At 39.0% G+C, this 27,334-nt stretch overlaps 1 protein-coding gene across 11 annotated transcripts in view; it reads left to right on the forward strand.

The window, feature by feature from the left end:
• TPK1 (thiamin pyrophosphokinase 1) overlaps positions 1-27,334 on the forward strand; it is a 337,202-nt gene that overhangs the window by 235,875 nt on the left and 73,993 nt on the right. The gene's annotated exons all lie outside the window — the stretch shown is intronic.

Genomic DNA, 27,334 nt, shown 5'->3' on the forward strand with positions numbered 1-27,334 from the left:
TAAATGCTGATTTAAGAAGAAACCATCAGGCATTGTGAAACGAATCAGCCCCTAGTTAAGAATAACAGTAATTTAATCAAAGAGCTTTGTCAAAGGTACGTTCTCCTGATTGACCAATACCTCTAAGGTCGTACAGAGTAAAATATGGAACCATGTCATTCTTTTATAACATGTGAAACTTTAGGGGTCCCACAAGGAAGTAAGTATTTAAAGAAATAAATAAATTGAAGATAAAAAGACATTTTAAAAGGCCTTTCAATGAGCCACTGCTGAAACAATTAGGGAAAACTAGGGATGTTTCAAAGCAAATGTCAGGAAAGCGCATCAGAATTTGAAAAGGACCGGGAGAACAGATCTTCTCCAGCCCGTGGAAATCTGACAGGCTTTGAAGCTGGTTAGCTCAAACTGACACCAGCTCCTGCTAGAAGCTGTTTTGGAAATATTTCCAGCCTAAAACAATTGCTGTACTGTCTGGAGTTCCCATTCTTTCTAAGGACCCAATCGAGACTATGGTGAACTTCCTCCTGGATCTGGTAGTGACCTCGTTTTCCAGGGCTGGCACCAAGACAGTTAGCTTCCTTTATCCTTTGGTAACAGCATTGTTCGGTGCTCTTTAGAACATTCTGGGATCCTCCGTGTCCCACAGTAATGCACGCATCCTAATCCTGTGTGATAAAGTTTACTCCAGGAAGGGGCCTTGGGCACGATGTGGCTTTTAATCTGCGTTAATGTTTCAATCCTGCCAAAATACTCTACACTATTACTTATCTATTTACTGCTGGCTTAGACTCTTGAAATAATTACTTTTTTTTCTACAGCTTTGTGAAAATAAGGACTAGCAGTTTCACAGGGTATGGAAAGCAATAGAGCTGGGACACAAAGTATTTCATCAGTGATCTCTGGTAAAGTGCTAATTGTTGGGGTTTTCTGAGTGGTGATGTTACCTCATTAAGAAGTACTAAAGATAACTGTGAAATGCACCATATTGGCTTGAAGAGAAGTGCAGAGATTTTTTTTTTTTCCCACCGAGAGGCTCCTGCTTTACTCAGTGTCCTTGTAAAAACAGAGTCCTGAGGTCAGTGTCAGTTTGTCCATCACGCCTACAGAGTGACAGGGTGGGGCCGGGCCCAGAAGAGGAGAACAGAGATGCAGTAACTTAGTCAGGGGCTGCTCAGGTCTTGGGTCAAGGAGAATAAGCAAATTTCACAAGGAAAGACGTCAAAACCTTCCCCAGGTGGTCCCGAGCCTGGCATCCTCACTCACCCTGTGATGCCACAAGTTCTAAAAGGGGTCTGATTCACCTGTTTGAATTTGTGATAGTTGACATCACTGTCTTTAAAACAAGTGCCTGTGGTGGTACCCATCGCCCAGATGTGAATCTTCACAAACATTGTTGAGACTTCCTGTATTACCATGTTTTATTTCATAGCAATGTGCTGTGGATACTCTGTGGCATGTGTCTGGCTGAATGCATGTGGGAGTGCAGCAGCTGCATCACACACAAATGCATGCTCACCTGTACTCGGCACGCCATATGGCTCTGACAGTGGTTATACCCGTGCGCTCTCATTCCAGGAGTATGTGAGGGCTCCCGCGCTCCATGTCCTCACCCCATTCTTGGTACTGTCAGATTTAATCATTTCTGCCAGTCCAATGAGTGTAGATGACACTTCATTGTCATCTCTGATTGCCGATGAGGGAAAGCAACTTTTTGGAGTCATTAGCAATGTGAGTTTCCTCTTCTGTGAATTGCTTTTGCCCTTTTAACCTTTGCACTATTCGTTTCTTTCTTATTAATTCTTAGGAGCTCGTCAGATCCTAATGAGCTTCTTCCCAGCTGTACTTTGCCTTTTCCATTTGTTTATGGTGCTTTTGTATGCAGAGAGGTTATTGAGTTAAAGGTAGTCAAATTTATCAGTCTTATTTTTTAAGGTGAATTTTTGTGTCATAAGTCATTTTTCCATTCCCTCTGGTCATAAAGATGTTCTCACATTTTAGTTTTAATGTTTTCTTTTAGGTCTTTTCTTTTACCTGAAATCGATTTTTGTGTATATGAGTTAGGGATCTAATTTTTTTCTTTGCTGATAACCAGTTGCCTTAGCATCATTTATCATCCTTTCTCCAGTGATTTGCGATATACCATAAGTTTTCATATTCATGGGTATATTTCTTGAATCTCTAGTTTCTTCCCTTGACCTACATTCTTCTTCCTGCACTGACACCACACTGCCTTAATTACTGAAGCTTTATAGTAAATACTGAAATGTGGCAAGCTGAGTCTTCTAACCTTGATTTTTTGAAATTTTATGGCTGTTCCTGGTTTTTTTCTCTTCTTCATAAACTTCAGCATTAGCTTGACAAATGTCATAAACACTCAATTCCATTGTAATTTTTATTGTAATCATATTTAATTTATAGATTAATTTGGGGAGAAAAGAACAATTGGGGAAGAAAGTATCTGTATAAAGTTGAGTCTTCCCATCCATAAACATAATTTATCTCTCCATTTACTTGCAACTTTTTAATTGCTTTCAATAATATAAAAATTTTGTTTATTTAATATCCTGTACTTCTTATGTAAGATTTATTTCTTGAAACCTTATATTTTGTGCTGCTATTGTAAATTACATCTTGAAAAAAATTACATTTCCTGAGTTCATCGGTGGTATACAGAGATATACAATTGACTTCGGTATAGTGTATTAATATATTGCTGAATGTTTCCATTGCTTCTAAAAATGGGACTATAGATTCACTTGGGTTTTCTATAAACAGTCATATTTTTGTTAGTCATCAAGCTTGCTTTCTTCATCTGTAACCAATTCAGTTAGACTAACTGAAACAGTACCTTTAAAAAACAAAATGCCAGTTTTTTCCCCTTATGTAACAAAGTACAGTAGTAAGTAGTTACAGGGCAGGGTTTCTGCGATTTCTTCAAACTTTGCATCAAAACATAAGATGTCTGCTGCAGCTCCAGCCACCATGCTCCCCCGTTCAGCATGAGGAGGGAGAAAAGGGAAGAGAGGGAGATGGGGTAGCAGGTGCAGCAGGAAAACAAGGCATCAGGGATTCCCAGTGTTCCCAGAAGTCTTTCCCGCATCTGATCTTTTGCCTCAGTGCCAGAACTATCAAATAACCACCGAGCTGCAAAGAAGGTTAGAACGTGAAATTTTCTGTCTAAGGATGTAATCACCCCAAATAAAACCCAGGTCGTGTCAGTGAGGAAAGAAAGAATGGGGAGAGGGGTATAGCTCAGTGATAGAGTGCATGCCTAGCATGCATGAGGTCCTGGGTTCAAGCCCCAGTACCTCCATGAAATAAATAGATGAATAAACCTAATTACCTTCTCCCCCCCAAAATTAATTTAAATAAATAAATAAAAATTTAAAAATTAAAAAGAAAGAGTGACTAGGAGTCTGCTCTTAGGTCTATCAAAAAATGTCTTTTCTTTGTCCGCCATCTTGATTAACAGTTTAACTACATATATAATAAAAACTTCCTTTTTCTTTCAGCCATACTCTTTGGGATTTCTGTTGTTGCTGTTGATGAATCCACAGTCAGACTAATTATCTGTTCATCATCTGTCTTTAACTCTGTCCACTCTTTAGACATTACGTTTTTCTGTGACACTCTGTAGTGTTACTACAGTATGTTTAAATGCTACTTTTATTTTGTTCTAGTTGGTTTTCCTCAGCTCTGATCATTGGTGTAGTTCATCGATTCTGATACCCTCATTTTTCAGTTAAAGACAAGGCTCAAGTAGTGATTTGCCCAAACTCACGTTATTATGGATTGATGCAGTCAAAATTTGAACTAAAGTCATCAGTGCTATTCTTCCTTGTTTCCAATTAGTAAACAAAAGGCTCTCCATATAAAATAAGTTGATGTTTTTAAAAAATCACTACAATGAACTTGGGATGAAGAGAAAAAGGAAAACCGTAGATAGGAAAGAAAGCGAAGAAGAAAGGAAAGAGGACGTAATGGTAGGAAATTAAAAGTAATTTGGAAGTATCTTCTCTACACTTTTGCATAAGAAAAATATTAAATGGAGTTGCCCTCTACTTGTTCAGGCCTTTGATTCATAACACTCAAATTGAGCTTGAAATTATGCATCCATTGTTCCTTTGAATACATTTTTTCAAAGAATTATAGAAATAAATGACAGAATGGAAAAATTTCATAGCAGTGACTGAAGGAGACTCAAATCTAGCCCAAGTGAAAGAGTTCTGAAAGGAAAAAAAAAATTCTGAGAAAACAGTTTGAAAAGATTCTCCATCTCTATGGAGATGACTTGTAATAAGTGTGTACAGGTACCAAGATTTTCTGCTGGAGTTCTCTGAGGATTTTTAAGTGCCAGCCTAACAAGGGAACAGTTCAGGCATCTATTAAAAAAAACTAAAAAGCTGCACATTCTACTAATGCAGTTTTAGTGAGAACTTTTCTTAATTCTTAATTCTCACTCCATCATGCCTCACAAAGTGTAGTCAGTTGTCATGATTCAACAATAGCCGTGCACACCTAGGTTGTAACCTTTGTGAACTTGTGACACTAGTATGTGAGATGTTTCGTATTATTAAAATGTCTTGGTTATTATTTTAATTATTTCTTTTCTATTCCACTGCTTTAAAAAAAAAATAGTGCTCTGAAACTATGACATCAGTATTTCCTCTCTGACTCAAGGACAGTATCTTTTGTATCTTAGTTCTTTGATAATCAGTGACTGACTTTGAAGCTATTGTTAAAATTTTTACATAAAACACAGGGTTTAGGAGTCAAAGGTGATAAAAAAATAAGAATGACTTTTTAAAAATTAATTATTTTTGCCCCAAGGAAGATGCTAGGTACAGTTTCCCACCCCAAAACCATTTTCTCAAGTTTACAGTTGGTTGAAATGACTGTATTTCATCATATCCAAGATGTCATTGGTTGTAAGATGCATTATTATTTTAGATGCACTGGGGAAAAACTGCTTCTAATTATAATTGCAGAGATGTGAGGGAAATGTACGTGTTAAAACTGATAAAATATCTTAGATCAAATAGCATAGAAATGATCAGACTATACGCATAGACGTAACTCTCTTAACCCTCTCATGAAAAATTACAGAAGCCTCTGAAATGGGCGAGAAGTTTCCTGTGTATCTTTCACCGGATTGTTAGGCCTGGTGAGGAGGGGCCTTCAAAGACTGTCTGATTCTGTAGGACACTTAGCCTTCCATGGTCTTTGATTACTTCGCAATTCTATGGGATTAAAAGTTAACTGATAAAGGGCTGATCATAATATATGGGATAACTCAAGTCCGTTGAACTTCTGTGAATACTCCAAGGATTATCACCCTATAGAAACAGCTGATTTTCCATCTATTAGCAAATCTATCTGAGCATTTCTGGTTGTCTAAGTAGGTCTGTCCTTCACTCTAGTCTCCTTTGAACCACTTTTTTACATTGTACTAGTTTTCTTATTAATTAATGACACATAAAATCTTGGATGTGTTCATTTTATATTTGTATGAGTCATTATTTTACCTTTTTAAAAGTTATTCTTTAAGAAACCAGGTTGTAACCACCCATGATATTTAAAGGATCACAAGCTGTTGCAGTCTTAATAAAAGAAATGGTTTAATGTGTTATTGCACAACACCACTTAACTTCTGGCTGTGCACAGTAGGTCAGAGGCAGCCCTGCGACAAAGATCTGATGATGTCTCTTCCACATTTGTATCCTGGAAAAAGTCTCACAAAGGGCTGTCCTTGAACTATGCACTTTGTGTCTACAAAGGATCATGGCCATGACTGAGCCATTTAAGCCAAAGAAATCTGACTAGATGCTCTTCTAGAAGGCAAGAGTTGATTGTAGTACTAGTAAATTAAGCTGGAAGAGAATGGCATTTTTAAGCATTTTTTAAAAATATAATTCACATGTCATAAAATTCACCCACTTAAAATGTACAATTCCATGGTATTTAGCATATTCATAGATCTGTGCAGCCATTCCCAGTCACATTAAGAACATACTCATGACCTCAAAAAAGAAGCATGAACTCTTCAGCTCCACCCACTGTCCCCTCTTCTGTTTCCCACCATGCACATCCCCTCCAGTCCTAAGCAACCACTAATCTATTCTCTGTCTCTCTAGATTTCCCTATTCTAGACTTTCATATAAACAGAATTATTATATATAACATACGGACTTTGGGGACTAGCTTCTTCCACATAGCATGTTTTCAGGGTCCATCCATGTTGTAGAATTTATCAGTATTTCATTCCTTTTTATGATCAAATAGTCCACTGTATAGTATTCCATCACATTTTGTTTATCTGTTTGTCTACTAGTGGGCATGTGGATTATTTCTACCTTTTGTCTGTTATGAATAATGCTCCTGTAAACATTCTTGTACACATTTCATGTTTTCACTTCTCATGGGTACATGCCTAGCAGTGGAGTTGCCAGGTTGTATGGTAACTTTATGTTTAATCATTGAGGAGCTGCTAAACTGTTTTCTAAAGGCTGCTTTGTTTTAAATCCCCACCAGCAGTGTATGAGAGTTCTGATTTATCTACATCCTTGCTAATGCTTATTTTTATCTGACTTTTTGATTTTAGCCATCCTGGTAGGTATGAAGTGGTACCTCATTGTGGTTTTGATTTACATTTCCCTGGTGACTAATGATGTGGAACACATTTTTCAGGTTCTTATTGGCCATTTGTGTACCTTCTGTGGAGATCCTTTGGCCCTTTTATAATTGGGTTATTTTTCTTTTTATTGCTGAGTTGTAGGAGTTCTTTTTATATTTTAGATACAAGTCACTTATCTGATGTAAGATTTAGAAATATTTTATCCCATTCTGTGGGCTTTCTTCTCACTTTCTTAACGGTGTTCTTTGAAGGACAGTCAATTTTTCATTTTGATGGAGTCTTATCTATTTTTTTCTTCTGCTGATTATGTTTTTGGTGTCATGTCTGGAAATTCATTACCAGATCCAATGTCATAAGGATTTAACTTCTTTGTTCTCTTTTCGGAGTGTATAGTTTTTCTCTTACATTTAGATCTTTGATCCCTTTTGAATTAATTTTTGTATATGGTGTGAACTAATGGCCCAGATCAATTTGCTGATTTCTGCAAAGAAGTCAGCTAGGATTCTAATAGGGATTGTGTTGACTCTAGGTCACTTTGAGAAGTACACTTGACCCCTGAACAACACTGGTTTGAGCTGCGCAGGTCCACACATATGCGAAATTTTTTTCGATAAATGTAGCACTATATTTTTGATCTATGATTGGTTGAATTCTTTGACATGGTATCTTGGGGGACTTGAGTACATACAGATTTTGGTATCCATGGCAGGTCCTGGAACCAGTGTCCCCCAGATACTGAGGGACGACTTTAAAGCCATCTCAGCATTGTTCGATTTACCAGCCCATGAATGTGTGATACTTTTAATTTGTTTAGATCAATTTCTTTCAGCAACGTTTTGTCATTTTCATAGTATAAGTTTTGTACTTCCTTTAAATATATTCTTAAGTGTTAAATTGTCTTGATGCTTTTGTAAATGGAATTATTTTCTTAATTTCATTTTTGGATTAGTTATTACAAGCATATAGAAATACAATTGGTTTTTATATCATTTGATCTTGTATCCTGCAACCTTGCTGAATTTATTTGTTAGTACTAATGGTGTTTTAGTGGATTTCTTAGGATTTTCTATATGCAAAATCATGTCATCTGTAAATAGAAATAGTTTTGCTACTTGTTTTCTAATCTGGATGCTTTTTATTTCTTTTTCTGGCTAAATTGTCCCACTTGAACCTGCAGTACAATCTTGAGTATCAGATAGCACTGAAAGTAGCAGAAGTGGACATCCTTGTCCTGTTCTTGCTCATAGGAGGAAAGCATCCAGTCTTTAACGTTAAGTATAATGTTAGCTGTTGGTTTTTCACAAATTTCCTTGATCAGATTGAGGAAATTCTATTCTATTCTATTCCTGGTTTGTTGGGTGTATTTTAATCATTAAAGGGTATTGAACTTTGCTTTTTTTTTTTTTTTTTTGGTCTATTGAGATGATTGTGTGATTTAAAAAAAATCCTATTGATATAATAATATATTACATTAATTGCATTTCAGATGCTAAAGCAAACTTGCGCCCCTGGGGTTAATTCCACCTGGTCATGATGTACAACTCTGTCTGTGTGTCTGGATTCAGTTTCCTAGTATTTTGTTTAGGGTTTTTACACCCATATTCCTAAGACACATTGTTCTGTAGGATTTTTTCCTTGTGACGTTTTTGACTGGCTTTATTATCAGGGTAGTACTGACATCTACTCTTAAAGTCCAGGCATTCAAGTGGGAAACTCAAGGGAAATCAGCCAAGGCAGCAAGAGCAGAATACCAGTAGAGCAGGTGTCGCAAGCAGGATGCAGATTTGGGGAGGACACCAGATAGAGGAAGCTCTGGTTGCAGGAGACACCTGTGGTATATTCCCATCCAGAGATCGGTGGGGTCTTGTACCTTGCCCCCTTTTGTGTGCTTGCTTCCAGAGAGAGGGGAGGGAGGAAAGAATGAGACATACAGGGCCAGCTTGCATCTAATTCATAAATAACTGAGACTGGCCAGCCCTTCTAAGGGGGAAGAGTAGGTCACTGAACATTTAACAGGCACAAGCTGCTGGGGAAGAATTTTCATTTATAAAAATTATATTCAGTCTCTAAATGTTCTTTTAAAAAGCACTTTTCCCTACACATGGATATGGAAGAGGAGAAGCCTTTCCCCCTCCTGTGTTTAATTAGCCGTCAGTGGCTTTGCGTCTTCACTGCTGTTGTATTAATTTAGAAAACTTGTTAATATTTTCATAGGTCATTTTTATTTATAAATGCAAAGTGCTAGCCATAAATTCCAATATTGATCCTCCTCCATTCAATAATAACTTCTAGCTAAGAATCTTTCAAACCTAAGAAAAGAATAAGTTCTCTCACAAATTTATGTAAATTTAAATGTGTGGAACAGGAGTGAAAGATTTATTTTTCATAATAGCTGTACCTAGAATATTACACTTATTTATATAGTTTAGAATGATAATTACAGACAAGTATTTTCACAGAGCTTTTTCAAAGAAGCCTTACATTACTGAATATTTTCAAATATTTGGTAAAATTAAAGTGTAACAGTATGTCCTGAGTTCATTACTCTAGGCTGCACTGAGTGATTTCTTCTATTTTTGACGACATCACGAAAATAGCAGAACATTACTTTCTTTATTAATGGGATCTATTTTTTAAAAGAAATCTTAATTGTTGATAACTGCATCTTGATTCTTTAATGCATCCTTGATAGTAAGTTCCAGCAAATGTCAGGTTCTATGATGCATAGGCCAGACTGTATGAATGCTGCTTCCTTTACTTAGATTCAGAGGATCATTGTGAATTACCTTGTTGAAGGGCACATCACTGTTTCCCTAGACTTAGAATTTTCAAGTGAAGTGACTAAGATCTAAAGTGACTTCCACAAATCACCTGGCTCCTAGGCCTGGAACTCAGTTCTCTGGGTCTCAACCCAGGGGTTTTCCTCCTAGGTTCCTTCACTAGTAGCACTGTGGAGAACTTTGATACTTGATAATAGACTCAAATATGTATAAAGATAAGTAAACTTAAAATGTGTGCTGTTTGGTGGGTAGATCAAAAAATATAACCATGTTTGTTAAAATTTTCATGGTATAAGTTTGCAGCCATAGAATTTCCAAACTGCTGCTTTAACAAGTTACCACGAAATGAGGGCCTAAAGCAGCATGTTCATTATCTATAGTTCTCGAGGTTGAAGTCCAAAATGGGTCTTAGGAGACTAAAATCCAGGTGTTGACAGAGCTGCATTCCTCCTGGAGGCTCCAGTGGAGAATCCCTTTTACCATTTCCCGCTTCCGGAGGCTGTTCCACATTTCCTGACTGGTGATTCCTTCCTTCACTGTCAAGGCCAGCAGCATAGCATCGTCACATTCTCTTTCTCTGACCTCTGCTCCCATTGTCACATCTCTGACTCTGACTCTAAGCCACCCTCTTTTAAGGAAATTGTGACTACACTGGGACCACCTGGGTGATCCAAGATAATTCTGTCTCATGATTTTTTAGTTTAATCCCATCTTCAAAATCCCTCGTGCCACGCAAGTACCTTATTTACAGGTTCTGGGGATTATATTGTGGACATTTTGGGGACCATGATTCAGCGTTTCGTATCAAGTTTGTAATCAATAAATTCAGGTATTTTTTGGAATAATACATACTGAATACTATTACTACATCAGTGACTCTTTACAGTTACTCTGCAAACTCAAGTGTGAAGATGGTTTATATTGTCCTTGAGAAACTGAATCTCAAGTGTTCTCATTCACCTTGACTTCAGATTAACTTGTGGTAAAGACTTAAACACAAACACAAAACAAATTGCGGGGGCATGAATTATTTGGTGTCCACAAAGGGAGTGAAGGTGACAATTTCCATTCACTCTGGTTTCTGTTCTCCAAGGATTGTGGTCAGGTCGAGTCCAGTGTATATTCTGATCCCTGGGAGATTCCCATGAGGGGAGTCAGGGTTTGCAGAGGCCAGAACTAAAGCTCTGGGGTGCTGTGGGTTGTAATCAGGCTCAGATTAGACATGTGCCTTCTTTCTATCCTTTTAAAATTTCTTCTCCTTTTTAGCCTTTGAGGCTGCACTTTTATGAGAAACTGATAGTTTCTACCACTAACAGGCAGCAGTCTGATGACTGATTGAGATGGTGAAAAACAGGGATGGGCGTAGCTCAGTGGTAGAGTGCGTGCTTAGCACGCACAAGGTCCTGGGTTCAAGCCCCCGTACCGCCGTTAAAAAAAAAAAAATAGACTTAAGATGGTGAAAAACAAAAGGCAGAAAACTTGATTCTTTCTTATGTCGTTTTTATAGTCACATATTATTAGACTCGCGGGACTCTACAGATCCTTAACGATCGATCAAACAGGCATCACTGATTTACTGAGCACACGTTGATTTACTGAACCAGCAAAGTTCTGGTTTACTCCTTACGCTGATGGCACTTCTGTTCCCGCCCCTTTCACACACGCAAACACCAACACCGTATGCATGTACTTGTACTGTGGTGTAATGCAAGATGGATTTTCTTGTTATAGACATACATTTGGTCAGTCTGGGGTTGTAGAGCACAGAACAGTCCCTTTTGATAAGTTCTGAATTTTTGCGTTGAGGAATCTTTGCACAAAATGATAGTCATGGAAACTGTGAGACCCAGCTTTTATGAAAAAGCAGAGTTGGGTGAGGGGGAGGTTGATAACCAGTAGACATTATTTCTCTGAGGGAAAAATACAAAGAGGAACAAGATTTTTTTTTTTTAGACTCTGTTATTCTGAAGGATTTTCAAACATTCTACTTGTAAGCAAATAATACATTTTTGGACATACATGACTAATGACATACAGTCTACTATAAACTTGTATTAAATACTATATATTACATTAATTCAGCTCTAATTCTATTTTCTGTGTTATAGGATTTGAACCAGACATGAATGATTTTTCTCAAGTCCTTACCCTTTTGTGATTCTGCTGAGAACACAAGGAACCAACAATAATTTACTATATGCCATAATCATCCTGTTTTGTTTTTAGAAAACTCCCAAAAACCTGACAACACACATTTGTTATGGTTGATTCCAGGCATTTAAATATGAAAACAATTAACGTGCATTTGTAGGGAATATGACAAATGGGAATTTGTGAGCTGGCCAATTTTTCATTGACCTGCATTTCAAGAACACTATTATAACTCAGGCTTGCCTCCCAAGTTGTTCAAATGAGTTGATTTCCCAGTATTTGTGTGGGCAAGTTGATGGATGAGAATGACTTTGGTGTAAGCTCAGGAGTCCCTTTCCATTTCCCCTCCTCCAGTTTTCACTTTTGTGCTGATTCAGATGTGAGCCCTGTGCATTCGACCATCCAGCTAATATAGTGAGACAAGAAGGCAATAACTTATGGTCGTTACATGAATTGTAGAGAAACAATCAAGGGGGGCAGGTGAATAAACTTTCACTATGAGAGCGGCTCACTGGGCAGAATTTTCTGCTGGGTCCAAATATCCTGCTTTGTGTTTTGCATAGTCCTTTCTCCTACCTGCCTTGTCTCCACACTCACTCTCATTCAGGTATATCATCAACCCTTTTATTAATGCAGAGTCAGTATTATTATCCTCGTTTTATAGATGAGGAAACTGAGACACACAATATTACATGAATTGTTCATGTTCATGTTCATGTTTCCTAACTTAGTCCTCCATGCACAAAAAGTGGACCCGTCCCTGGTCGTTTACAAATCTATTCTTAAAAGCTTTGGACATGGTGAAGTAACCTACCTCAAAATTCTTTTTCTAAAAGAAAGTAGAATTTTTCCAGAAAGTGGGCAGTTCTAAGACACAGGAGACAGAATTAACACCTCTGCAATTAAAATCATGATGTGAGCCCTACCCAAGACATTTCCTTTCCACTCTGAGCCACACATCAGAACCCATGCAGATTTGAAGAGTGTGTAATTGAAGTATAATCTCTGCTCACTGTGATACTTGATTTCTGGGATGATTATAAACCAAATGTTGTCATTCATCATGGCTCGCAAAAGTAGTTGTGGTAAGGATTCAAGAAAAAGAAGATTTATTTAGCATTCACAGCAGAGGGTAAATAGTTAAAGAAGGGTTTTTGATGGAAAAGAACAGTGATCAAAAGGGAGGAGGGCTTGGTTGCAGGAGGCTTAGCTGGCATGCAGGTTTCTCAGCAGTGAGCTGCCACTTTGTCCTCTAGATTGCTTGGAGGCCAAATTGTAAGGGGGAAAAAAAGCTGAAAATATTTAGAGAACACTTAAGCTTAAATGAAAAGAAGGGAAGATCAAACTGGGGAAATGCCCCAAGTGCAGACTGAAATAGAAGCACCTGCATTTGAAAAAGTCTGTGTGCCCCAAATAAAGTTTATAGCGAAGAACTATTTGCATAATTTGCTTTTGCTATAATTCAAGGGATACTCAAGGTACAGACTACATGGAGAGAAAGGACGTTCTCAAGCTCAAGAGGTGTATTAGGAACTGGCAAGAGTGGGTAGAGATCTTTTGGCTTTGAGATGACAAAGCAGCCCCAAAAGGAAACAAATCAGCGCTTTAAACCACGTGACAAAGTAACTCTCTGGAGATTCAGTGTATAACATGTAACTTACCTTCTCTCTGTGTAGTTTGTACCTCGTGTTTCCCTTGAAATGTAAAGGAAAAAACTGTGTGCAGCTGTTTACTGCGGTTAATGTGGAGGAAAGATGGCAGGAGGGTTCAAGCCCTGACTCTGGAACGAATGGATTATGTGGCCCTGGGACATCCCATGGGTTCTTCATCTAGACAAAGAGGGTTGGTGGATGATGTCGCAGGTTTCCTTCAATCCGAAACTGGCTGCCGGAGCCACAGAGAAATAGGCGAGTCCAGATCATGAATGCCAGGAGCTTAATTTTTCACGGAGACAGCTGCCTCCTTCATTCCCTACGTGGTGGCAGTTAACGTCCCCGAGGGAAGCAGCAGCAGGACCAGACTCGGGAGATGTTTGTTTGGAAGCTGGGTCGGGGTCAATGTCGCGTTGGGCATCCTCTTCTCCTGTAGGTTTCGTATGATGTAGTTCACTGTACGGAAGTGGCTTTGGGCAGTGTGGAGGAGGACACCCTGCATTATCACTACAGTTTCTAAAAATCTCCTGCTGGAGGTTCTCACTCTTCCAAAGAGCACAGCGAGGCTAGAAGCAGGAGACTATTACTTCTCCTTTTACTCTGAGACAGGTGGGTGCTCTGGCTGCAGCAATGGAACACTTCCTGCTAATGATTTATTAGTCGTGTTGTGGCCTCCCGGCCGCCCCAGTGCCTGCATCACAATTTGGCTGCCTCTCAGTTTATCTGCAAGGTTTCACTTTGGAGGAATCACAGCGGCCTTTTTCACTTACCTGTTTTCTCGATTGCATTAAATTGCGAATTAACAACTTGTCTCTCCCAACTATCTCTTCTCAGATCTGGCTTTTCTTCCATGTCTGTGTGTATGGAAAAATTATCAAGGCAAGAAGGCTTTCTGATTTCACTAACTACAGCTGATAACCAATTTTTATTTTTAACCACGGGGTGGGAATTATTTATTTGCAACATACCCATGTTAAGTCTGTCAGGGGAGAAAAACAGGTTCTGGGCAATTTAAATCTGACAGATAATTAAGAAAAATACAAATTGAAACCTGTGGTGTTTTCAGTTGACCTGCACCCCACTAAAGGCTGATATTCTATAGATTAGGTTTTATTTCCTATTCCTTGCATGATTCATGCTAATTACCAGATGAATTAAGTATATAAGGCTTCCCTCTTACAGAAGGATACATCCCCAAGGTGGGTGGGTATCTGGACAAAGTGAGCAAAGACAGAGATGCTGGCCTCCTCATCTTGATTCACTGCTGCTGCAATTATGATGTAAAAATGAGCACGGCTCTCACCCCGCCATGAGTATTCATTCTCTTTGCTTTAAAATGAGTGACTTTGAACTAAATGATCTCAATCTTTTTCATCTCCAGCATTGTCTTTCTTCTCTGTTCTTCACAGCAGAATTGTACTGTTTTGTTCTCTCCTCCTGAATGTCTGTGAAAAGCATTTGCGTTCCCAACACATGTGCCATTTCACCCCGTAAAACACGCTCCTGCCCCCCAGTATTCTCAGAATATGTTCTCCCGTGAACAGCTTCCTCTCCCCTAACCCCCACTGAAATCTTACTCATCTTCAAGGGCCATTTCAAATCACATTCTCCGTGCAGCTTTCCTAACTATTTAAATGTGATTTTTCTTTCTTGCCTTTGATTTGCCCAAGTGTGTTGTGTGGCTTTTCAGTGTGTGTACCCGTTATTGTCATTCCTGGTGCAGATTTTTTATTCTCTTTGTTAGAAGGCATTCGCCTCCAGGATTTGGTGCTGTCGTCTGAGCCTCCTAGCCTTCTGGAATACAGCCCTGCGTGTTTTGTGTAATTAGCAACCTTTTTTAAATGAACAAGTACATTTCACAATGCAAATTCTGTAATGGGACACAGAGTCAATTGCATTATGGTGAAAGACATTGAAGTTAGAGTTCTTTCTAATAAACCTTTAAAACAATTAGAATAATGAAGGATAAGTTGAATTTTAAGGGTGAAAATGGTTGTAAACACAGCCAGGGGTTGATATGGTTCAAAGGAATGCCATTTAGAATGTGAATATTACCAAAGATGGTTTTTGAGAGTGTGTATGTGTGTGTGTGTACATGTTGAGAGAGGGGCCTGTCTAAGGAGTGGGCAGTACAGGAGTGAAACTGTAGAAATACTGCGGTGTTGAAGATTTGGAGTTTCCAGTGAATTCACTGCTCCCCAGATGGTTTTCTCTGGGCCACTGGTTTACTGCTCTGAGCATGAGGCCAGGTCTAAAGGATTTCATTTTTAGTCCCTTCTTACAGATGTTGAAAATAGTATAAAACTGTAATTGGAGGGTAAGATCATTATAAAAGCAAAGGCACATGAAATTGGTTCTCTTTTTATCGTGTCTTTATTCAGGAAACTTCTAATATTTGCTTTGCAAAAAGAAGAAAAACCCTCATTCAGATTCTTCTAATGTCCTAGAGGGCATTCTTACAGTTTATAGAAATAAGAATTGGGTTTATGTTTGTTCCAATTATTTCGCCTCTTTATTTTACCCACCTAACTAGACGGTAAACTTCTCTATTGCGCCGTACGTGTTGCTCTCCATCTTATTTAGTAACAGCTTTAACACTGGATGTTTAATTGATTTGAGAAATAACAGGATTCCTTGTCGAAGCTGCTCCTTCTTTTCATATTCATAACAACATGCATTTCTCTACTGTTACCAACAAAAAGTAAGTAAGGAAGTGGTTACTTAGCCTTGGGAAACTGTCCTATTGACAGATTGGTAAGAAATAGTGGATCCTGAAAAAAAGTGAAAGAGGGAACAGTTGAGCAATGAGTAGGATCGTACACGAAAGAGAGTTAAAATGGTTGGATTTCACCAAAGAAATACTTTTGTCACTCTTGAAAATACAGAAGAGCCGTATTTCTATGCTTCAAAGTGGTTAAAGAAGAAGTGAACACATGTTGAGAGCACCATGGCAGCAGATTTACTGAGCCTTTTAGAAGAAGTTGATCAGTGATACAAGAAAAAAAATATAGGTATGGAGTTTTGTTACAAAGAAGGCCCTATGTCCAAAGTAAAAAGAAGTCTATTAATGTTGAAAGTCAGAAAGAGGCAAGAAACTCCAGAGACCCAGGAGAGATGGGAAAAATGGGAAAACGATGGGGAAGGTGTGGCGGTGCCGGCCCTGAGGAGACGGAAGGAGCCCCAGGGCAGCGGTGGGAGGCTTTAGAGAGACGGATGCTTAGGTCCACCTTCTAAACCAGAAACGAGAGATGCTGAATTAGGTTTCAGGGTGAAGATACTCACGGGTGAAGGCACTGATTGATGTTAAGTTGCACAATGTTTACCGGTAAGTCAGCCACAGCCTCAGTGGATGAAGCACTGGGTTAAAGTTAGGGTTTAGAAAGTTTAAAATACCTATCAAGGAGAGTGTGTTAAAAAAAAAAAGAAATAAAGAAAGAACTGCTGAATAAGTTTTAGACCACAGCAGGGACTAATTATTGAACATAAAGGATTCATCAGTTCTGAATTTCTCCTTACAAGAATTCTAGTGAGGAACAGTGGACCAGGTGGACTGGGGCCACTGATGACGGGCAAGTATGTCCTAGGGCAGCAATTCTCCGGTGCCACGTGGTCTCCATCAATTATAAACTATGCCACAAGTAATCTGTAACTAAGTTTATAAGTACTCATGATTTTGGTTGATTTTTTTTTAATTGATTAAAGCAGGTTAAAGGTCACTCTAAAAATACTGCCTCTCACTGGACGTTCAGGGGACTTCCCTGGACTGAAAAGTAATCTGGGTGGTGAGAGTCAGGGTTATGGAAATTGTACCTCCATTCACCCTCGCCTGTTGGTGCCTCCTCGTCTATGCAGCACTGTTACTGCCTTACCGCTGGTTGTTATGGCAATCACGAATTACTTAGTTTTGTGGCTGAAATTTTCTAGTTAACAGTGTTTTCTGTTTAACTTCGCCCATGCTTAAATTTTTAATAAAGAAGGTCTGAGCAGGGGAAGAAAGTGAGAGAAGTGCATCGCAGCCTCACTGCTCCTGCGCCTGAACAGCCTGACAGTTCAGTGATGCAGACGAGGCGGGAAGGAGGCAGAGACAACACGTGAGATGAATCTAAAATGATAATTTTTGCCAAGGGAGATCTCCTTTTTGTTTTACAGTCTGACTAGCTAAGATGTGTTCTGAGAGACCCCTTAACACACAAGTCTTAAAGGAACTCTGTTCATCACTATGATCCAGTTCTGCTTTGTCCAAAATCCAGGAATTTCCCATATCTGTGGAGTCTCCCAGTGGATGACAGGCTCTCAAGCCACAGGAAAACTGCATCCTTCACAGTCTCAGGGTCATTGTTGTCAGAGTCATTCACAGTTCAAGGCCAGTGCCCTGGCACGGGCCATTTATTGATGCCCTGAAATCCACACTTTCCGTTTTCTGAATCCCACCTTATTTGCTAGGCTCCTTCAAAGCAGCTAGTGCCTTTGAAGATTTAGACCTTTAACCAGATGCAATCTTTCATTTCTCTGAATCTTCAAAGCATTGGGGAGTGTCTCTTAAAGGCACTCCAGCCTTGGATGGTAACATCTGCATAATTACTTTAGGTTCCTTCCCATAACTAGGTCATAAATAGAGGCAGAAACTGGGTCCCAGTCCTTCCTATACCCTCTAAAACACAATCATATGACTTAGACGCTCATCAATGAGTGGAAAACTTGGAAGAAATTCTCTAGTTTACTAGGTGTGCGACCTTGTGATTTACTTCTCTGCGCCTACATTTTCTCACCTCTAAAACTGAACTAATGATGGAGAAAATCGTAACCACATCATAGGACTGTCAGAGGAGTTAAGTGAGATAGCACAGACGCAGTGCTTGGCGGCGTGTGCAGTAGGTGGTGGCGGTTATTGCGGTGGTGAGTGTTACGTGTACCCCAGTTGTCAGTCCCAGGAGAACCCAAGAAAGGCGCAGCTTAAGTGACTATCTTTGATTTTAATATTAACGACATTCTAAGATATTGGCTGTCAAAGAGCTGATGACAAATGTAATACCAAAAATTCAACTGTGAATATAGGCCTCTGTCCTTAATTAAGAAAAAGTTAGCAGTGGAAAATCACTTCTGAGTTTTATAAATAGGAAATTGGATTTCCTAATGGGTAATTTAAAGTGCTTTGGGAACATAAATACACCTGGAGCACTCAAGCTCTACGTCTGTGACTCAGAGAACAAGGGCGCAGGATCCTGAAATAAGCAACAGCAAATGGCCACTTAAGCTCTTAAAGAGCAAATTGCAGAAAATAAATTAATTCATTTAAATATGCATGACTCTCCTAAGTGGGGGAACAAGCTGAAATGGTGCTAAATGATTTCCTTTGTTATGTGTGTTCTGAAGTATTAATAATGCCTTGCTTTGTGCCTTATACCTTTGATGAGAGCAAATCCCCCACATCTTTGGCCTTCTCAAAGTAATTTAGATTAGAAAACAGCAAATTCCAGTCAAAGTACAGATTGGTTTCATTGATTTGGAAAAGTAGATAGTAAGTTTATCAAAGGATAGATGGATCCCAGAGGGAGTGAAAAGTGATTCTGATTAAATTGTTAGAAAAGAGCTTTGGAGAGGCTGACATAATTTTGCAGAAACTTCTTGAAAGTTTGAAAGTTGCCAACCTTTTTCCTAAAATACGTGCGAAGATTTTATCAACCTCTCTGATACTGTGTGGAAAGGCAATTTAAGTTCTAAGAATCAATATACTCACTCGATTGTAGACTATAGGGTATGTTTAGAGTATTTATGAGAATTATTACTCAGTTATATCCAGCTCTTATCAGATCTTTTAATTTTCATCATGGGAACCGCAGACACAAAAATCCCAGTATTTTATGTCCTTGCATACTTTAAAAACACATTGTACGGTTGTATAATTGGATAAATAAAGGAAAGGGGGCCCGAAAGAGGAGGGAGAGATATCAAAAGCAGAAACAACCATCATCTAAAGGCCTGCAATGTCTGAGGCTATATTCTGCCTGTTTGTTTTTTTTTTTAAAGGAGACGGATTTAAGGAAGTGCTGTTTGCCCCGCACATACTGATTGTCACGGTAGCTTTCTTGTAAGGCAGCGGTTCATTTTTGATGCCAAGGCAGTGAAAGGGAGCTTGGCAGCGGAGCCAGAGCTGGAACTGAGGGGACTTGACTATGGAACAGATGACGCTCAGAAGAGGACTTGGCAGCCCTGCCTGAAAACAAAAATAATCAAAAGAATTGCCTAGAACCGTAAAACCAGGAGAGTAGGGATATGAAATACATCAACCTGATTTTTGGAACAGGGGAAAATATTAAATCTATGCTAAGTCTGTTATGATGTCCATGTGTTTCTGTGAGTTTCTGTTATTACAGTAATTTCTCTTTGGCCTTAGGGCTGTGAAATTGGATGAAGTCAGATGCTTTTTTTCTTGTTATTGTTTATTTTTTTAAGTTTGGAGAAACATATACTTCTTCACACAGGGTTTAAATAATTTGTAACTTATTAGTAAGTGCATATATCCCTGTAGTTGAATATTTCCTTTGACGCCAAGGGCTCATTATTTGTATGCTAATTTGTTCTCTTGGGAAACTATGATATGTTACAGTTACAAATAATCTTTGAAATCTTTTGGAGCAACTATAAAAAGAAACAGTCCACGCCAGGATGATGGTGCAGCATTTGCGAGCGTTTGTCATCACAGGTCAGAAGGACTTTTATGTGGCTGAAGTGTGCACAGAGGTGGTGGAAAGATCAGAGATGATACTGGAAGTGTAGATGGGATCAGACCCTGTAATACGGGAGGAAGTCTGGATTTACTCTGTAGGGAGTGGGGAAAGATTAAAACAGAGGAGGGAAACGATCACCTTTGTGTTTAACAAAGATGACCCTGGAATCATTGTCTGGGTTGGGTTAGAGAAAGAGTAAATAGACCTTTTTTTCCTTTAAGAAATCAAGCCATATATGAAACTGGAACCTTTTGTTAGTTATCTGAATAAACATTCAAAAGAAGCATTTGTCACTCATTCTAAAGGGATAAGATCTTTGAGTGACATGTTTTAAAATGATGACTATATGAAACATATTACAGTTGACCCTTTAACAATGCGGGTTTGCACTGCCCAGGTCCACTTCCATACCGATGTTTTTCAGTAGTGAATGCTGCGGGACTACACAGGCTGTGGTTGGTTGAATCCAAGGATGAGCAGGAACCACGGATGTGGAGGACGGGCTGTAAATCAGAGGCGGATTAACCCTGGGTTGTTCAAGGGTCAGCTGCATTCTATTTCTCAAAAGGTGCCACTGACCTGTAAAATTCCAAATTCAACTTCCACGTCCGCTTATGAAAGAGAACATTCTCTTCTTCAGTGATACGGTTTGCGCAATCGCTTGGTTCTTTACAGCAAACACAGAACTGAAAGTGTCTTTTCTCCTTGTGAAATGCGGCAGATTTCTATTTCTGTAATTTATTCTGCCCTGTAGTTCTGCCTCAGCCAGGTTACCTACCATTCTTTTGTTTAAAACAAAGTGATGGAATTTAAAGGGCCACACACACTGCACATGAAGCTCTGGAGACATGAGAAGATCATCACAGTTACACACCCACGAGCACACATCCACTGTGCTGCGTTGCACGTCACCTGCTGCTGTTGATAGGATTTTACTAAGAGGTAGAATTCAAATATTACCCATGGATAATGAATGTATTTTAACATGTACCTAGGTAGGTACTACTATTCATTGATGCTTCTTCAAGAGAGTATGTCTTACCATGAATTGAGAAGGAGAATTTTCAGAAACTTTCAGTGTGAAATACTGTTTGATCACTACTGTGTTTCTGGTGATTAGCTTGCTTTTTTCATAGCTCTGTGAGATGTTTTTCTAATCAGTGCACGTGAGCCATCATCAGAACTGGAATTCCTAATTCTGAGCCAAAACAGTTGGAAACCAACCAAATCAGGACCTTTAATAAGCATTATAAGGAACAGCCCATCAATCATTTATTCCCTCTCCCTCACTCTGCATACATTATTGAAAAGTTGTATCAAAGTTCCTATACTAAAAAGTCTTAAAGAAATTTGAATAATATATCTAGTAGCATGTAGTATTATCTAAACAAAGTTTGCTTTGTGAGGGTGAATCAGCTAACATAGGCATAATTTTAATCGTGTTAACGACTGTGAAATTGGCTGATAATTATTTCAGAATTAGAGGCTCTAACCTGTACATTGATAACATGTTTCCAATGACCAAGTCAATGTAATAACAATAATAAATTATACTTCTGTCTTATTTGAGATCATAAATGGGCAGCTGAAATGGGGTACTTCCATGAGAACTGAATATCCATTTTTCCTGAATATTAAGAACATGTTAAGTTTCTGAAGCTTCAAGGCCATGTTTAGCCTTGTGCCAGCAGAGGTCTGTCATGTTCTCAGGGGTTTTAATTCAGTTAAAGTCTGTGACTAAAACAATCTTCTCAGTGTCATGGTCACTGTCAGCAGTTTCCTAAGTACAGTACCCAGTCCAATGCTTTGTAAACCACTTGAAAGCCAAAATCTTAGCTATATAGCTTTGCCCTTGTTTATAGAAGGAATCCATCAAATCAGCATACTAGAAAGGCCTCAGATGAGGAAATTCCATTGCCCCCAAACACTGCTACTCATGTGTTTTAAATCTATGTGATAAAGGTAAATTATGTTAGCATAGGATTTTAAACATTTTCTTAATAAGAAAAACATTTTCTTAAATTTCTTAAACCCTTTGTTCAACCAAAATTTTACCTAGAACCTTAAACCATAAAGTTAAACAACTGTTTTGAATGACATATAATACAAATGCTATCACATACAGTGACTTAAATCACCTACAATTCTTTTTAAGTCATTGAAATACATTCATAACATTGTATATATATTTCTTACTTTACTGTGGCTGCTGCTTAATCCTCCGCCCCCCTCCCCCGCAAGAAATTATGGCTGGTAGTGACGAGTGAATAATACATTCATAACATTGTGTGTGTGTGTGTGTGTGTGTATTTCCAACTCTACTGTGGCCTCTTAATTTTTTCTGCAAGAAATAATAGCTAGTAATACCAAGTGAATACTGAGTGCTTCCGTATTTATCAGAAACTCTTTTGAGCGCCTCCTTTGAATTGCCTCACATAATCCAACAGAGTCAAGTACCATTTACAGGTTGGAAAGCTGAGCTATAGAAACAGCAACTTTGTTGCCTGGGGTCACAAAGTGTTTAAGCAGTAGACCTAAGATTGTTTTCTGGATGACTGACTCCAAACTCCACTTACCACTCATGTCCCACCTCCTACCTAAAGTAAAATTAACCTTTCATGATGGTGATAGGAAAAGCAATAAGATCTCAAGTTTGCAAAGGCACTATTTTGGATAACAGAACATAGGCCTGAACCTGGGGAGATTCTGTAGAAAGAGAACGTGTTTGTGTTCACTAGCAGTAGTGAGTGAACACGTGCTCCTCGTATGGCACACTTCCTGCTGCTTTCGTAGCCCACACTGCTGCTTCCAGCTAGAGGGCATGTCGTAGGTAAGGCCTCCCTTGTAACTGGCACTGGACAAACTGATCAGTGTCCAGGGAGGTGTTCACAGCCCCAGCACACACGCAGACATACAAATGTACATACGTAGAGGTGGGGGAAAGAAAAAAGGGGGAAAGCAGATTCCTTCTTCTCTGTGATATAAGTGCAGGCAGTTATTCTTCCATCGAGAATGAACACATTCATTCGTTTTCTCAGAAACAACTAAAAGTAGATTATATGCCATCGAGTGATTCCCATTTCAAAAAATAAATACTTGTTTAGTGGTATAACTCCACCTCCAAAAATATCCATACATTCCTCTACCCCTACCATCAATTTCAGTGTATTGTGATTTCTTAAATCATGATTTTTTCGCATTCCAGCAAGCTCACTCTGCCATCATGTTAAGGATGTTCCTTTTTAAAATTACAAATTAGAATCTCTCCTGTGATTTGCATCTGAGACTTTTGTCACAACATGGATTAAGAGAATCCTTTAAAGCATGAAGACAAATACTTGCCTAGGAAAGACAAGAGTGGACGAAAAAATAACTAATATGCTTGGGGTCTATGTTTACATGTACCATAGCCTACGGTCTTCCTTTTAGCTGGAGGGCAGAAGAGCAGAATTCTCTCTCGAGCAGCTTCCCCACTGTAACTGCTTGCTAGGAATGCACAGAATAACAGGTCTTGAATCACAGAATCACTCAAAAGTTGTACCTTAAATTTGTTTTCCATAAAATACGTCACATGTGATCTTCGAGTAGTGGAACCTATCATATCAAATGATACACTGAACATATAGCAAATTGGGGGAATTCTTTTAAACAAGCCCCACAGCTGTTCACTACAGCCTAGGATATTGGGGAGAAGAGCCCTTGGATGGGTTGTTTGTTGGTTTTCTGATCCAGACTGTTGCCGCGCCGGGATTCTGAGAGCCCTGGGGTCCTGGTTGGATTCCTCTGAATCCCTCAACTCCTAGATAATTGAGAAGTCGAATCACTGTGATCAGCTTGAGGAATTGTGGATCAGGAAGAACTGATGTATTACATCCTTTCTTGCTCTCTTTGTCCAGATTGTCATTGTGGTTTCTCATCATTCTAGCTCCCTCACTGCTTCTGGATCTGAAACATCTGTCTGTGTATTTTATCCCTCACTCGCTGTTTCTGTCACTAAGGTTCAGTTGGCCATAGAGACAGGAAGGATGAGTGACTGCTTAAAGCAACAAGCTCCAAGGAAGGGCTAGAAAGAGAACACCTCATCTCTGCCTCAGCTCCTTAAAGTAACCTAAAAGACAGAGGGCAAGAGAGGCCGCCCAACTTGGATGGCACAGGTGACCTAGCGTTCATCACCTGGAAGAGCTCAGCAACGCGTCTCCTCTAGGACGGAGCGTAACAGCCAAGCGGCTGCGGACTGCAGGGAGCCGTGTCTTTTCAGCAGTCTGATGACGAAATTTCCTCTGTCAAGAAACTTGGTCTTGACAATTGAATGGCCATGCTGATTAACTGCCACACTTGGCCATCCTCCCACGTTTTAGGATTTACCTGTGACGAAATGGTCAGTCTAATGAAACATGCTTGTTGAACATCTGATCAGCAGTGACTTGTTACCTAGCCTAGTATGCAAGCCGGAAAAAAAAAAACAAGTGTAATTCAGGCGTCAGGAGAACAGTAGTCATCTGATCCTGCGGCATAGTTTGAACTATTTTGCCCCTCCGTCCTTCTACGGTTCTATCTTTTTAGCCATTGGTGACCCTGGCTAAAAGGTTAGCCAGACAGTCAGTCAGTCAGTCAGTATGAAATAGAATAAAAGTCTGAGTTTCAGGACTGGAAGCCTTGACCTCTCTCTTTCTTAAATACTTTAACCGACTTAACAGCAGTTCCTTGCTTCAGCTCGAGATGATGGATTTGCCCTCCTTGATGTCATGGTCTGACTGCTGTATGATGCCTCTGTCTTTAACCCTTTGTCCTTTACCTTCAGCAGACATTAAATCTACCTCCCTGCAGAAAATTGCTTAACTTCCTGGGTTAGGAGGTAGAATTCAAATGCCAGAAAAGGCATTCTTTGGGTTGAGTCAGACCCAGAACTCTCAGGAATGATTTATTACGTGTCGGGTTATCAATAAATCATCTGTCCACTTCAGGAGCAGACATTATACTGGACCTGGCAGCAAAGTGAAAAAGAGAGACAGCAGCCTAAACAGAGTTATTTCAGCAGTTCAGCCTCTGTGGGACCTAATGGGACCTAAGACTTTATAAGGAAAGTTTTAATTAAATTACAAATTAGAGTTGTGTCCTGCCATTGCAGGGTGAGTTCTGCTTTTAGCGTGACGGTGGCTTTCCTAGCACCCAGTGTGATACTTCAGCTGTGACAGCCAGACTTCAGAGCAAAGGATCATTGTTGGACCTGCAGTGCCATCTACAGAACAGATGGGATAACGGAGACTCCACTTCTGTGCACTTCCAATAATGCAGCCAGGAGGGAATCAAGGTGTGTGCGTGTGTGTTTAGTGTTCACTGTGGACATGCAGTGAGACTTTGTCGCTACATTAAAAAAAATCATTGTGGGTTTGCTAAATGCTATTATATACTTAAGCCTCCATTAATTAGACCTGAAGGGATCGGAGTGTTGTGTTTTGTTTTTTCTTGAATTAATTCATTGGAAAGCCCATTTGTTTGTTTCAAAAAGTCATTTGATAATCCTTGTCAGATGTGGTGTTTAAGTTTGTGGTTACTTTGAATAGACTGTATTACATTTTATATTAGTTTCATGATTCACTTATTCAGTATGTCTATGGCTTATATCGGTCTCTCCCTGCAAGAACATAATCACCATGAGGGAGAAACTTTTTTCTTTTAATTTACTGATTTTTCTTAAGACCTAGAACAGTGCCTACACAAAAGCAGGTGTTCAGGTACTTGTATGTGAATGAGTAAATATCACTATGCTTTGCTAGTAAGAGGACAACTGTGGAAAGCCAGTGAGCTGCCCTCCTTGAATCTTAGGGTCTTGCTTTAAAATGAAGGTGCCAATATCTCTTTTTCCTGTCTTTGTGTTGTTGTAAAAATTAAACGAGATACTGGACGGTGAAGCACTATGAACTCTAAGGCACTATAAAAGTTAGGCATTTTTTTCCAAGTGTCATTTATTTTTAATTGAAGTACATTTGATTTACAACGTGGTGTTAGTTTCTGGTGTACAGTGGTGACTTAGTTATATATAGATACACACACACATACATATATATATTCTTTTTCAGATTTTCTCCATTATAGTTTATTACCAGGTACTGAATACAGTTCCCTGTGCTATAGAGTAGGACCTTATTGTTTATCTATTTTACCTATAGTAGTGTGTATCTGCTAATCCCAAACTCCTAATTTATCACCTGCTCCCCCCATTGGTAACCATCAGTTTGGTTTTTATGTCTTTGAGTCTTTCTGTTTTGTAAATAAGTTCTTTTGTATCACTTTTTTAGACTCCACATATAAGTGTTATCACTGACATCTGTCTTTCTCTGTCTGACTTACTTCACTTAGTATGATAACCTTTAGGTCTCCATGCTGCTGCAAATGGCATTATTTCATTCTTTTTTATGGCTGAGTAGTATTCCATTGTATAAATATACCACATCTTCTTTATCCAGTCATCTGTGGGTGAACACTTAGGTTGCTTCCATGTCTTGACTATTGTAATTTGTGCTGCTGTGAACATTGGGGTGCACGTGTCTTTTCAAATTAGTTTTCTCTGGATATATGCCCAGGAATAGGATTGCTGGTCCATATGGTAACTCTGTTTTTCCATACTGGCTTTTTTTTTTTTTAAGGAACCTCCATACTGTTTTCCATAGTGTCTGCACCAATTGGCATTCCCACCAACAGCATAGGAGGGTTCCCTTTTCTCTATACTCCAACATTTATTATTTGTAGACTTTTTGATGATGGACCATTCTGACTGGTGTGAAGTGATACCTCATTGTGGTTTTGATTTGCATTTAATTAGCAGTGTTGAGTATCTTTTCATGTGCCAAGTATCATTTTTTTTTGATAGAGCTCTAGAAATGTAGAAAATGTAAGACATCCCCACTCTCCCCCATAATTTCCTGAGGTGCTTTTGAAAGGTACATATCTGGGCCCCAGACCACGTAGGTGGGGGCCTGGCAGTCATCATTTTGTAAAATAAAAATGCAGAGGATCCTGAAACACACTACGATTTCAGAACTTCTGGCATGAAGAAGAGGTGGAAATTGGAACTGAATCCAAAATGAAGGTTACTCTTTTAATACTGCCCCTCCCTCAATTATTTCCTGATATAAAGCTGTTTCTGGTAGGATGTATTCTTTGTCATAAGGAAAATACAGAAAATTTTAGTTGATCTATTATTGTTTAGCTTATGGTTTAGAGCCCTAACTTCTAGAAAAATTTAGACTAGAAGGATTCAGACATGTGTAAACAAAAATTCCATGAATATGTGAATGTTACTTAATTTTAGGGAATTTTATGTGCATTTGACCAAGTAGGATATAAATGTTACATGAAACATTAGAGAATCAAGACAGAGAAGATTCC

The sequence above is a fragment of the Camelus bactrianus genome, chromosome 7 (assembly GCF_048773025.1).
Source record: "Camelus bactrianus isolate YW-2024 breed Bactrian camel chromosome 7, ASM4877302v1, whole genome shotgun sequence".
Classification (NCBI taxonomy): domain Eukaryota; kingdom Metazoa; phylum Chordata; class Mammalia; order Artiodactyla; family Camelidae; genus Camelus; species Camelus bactrianus.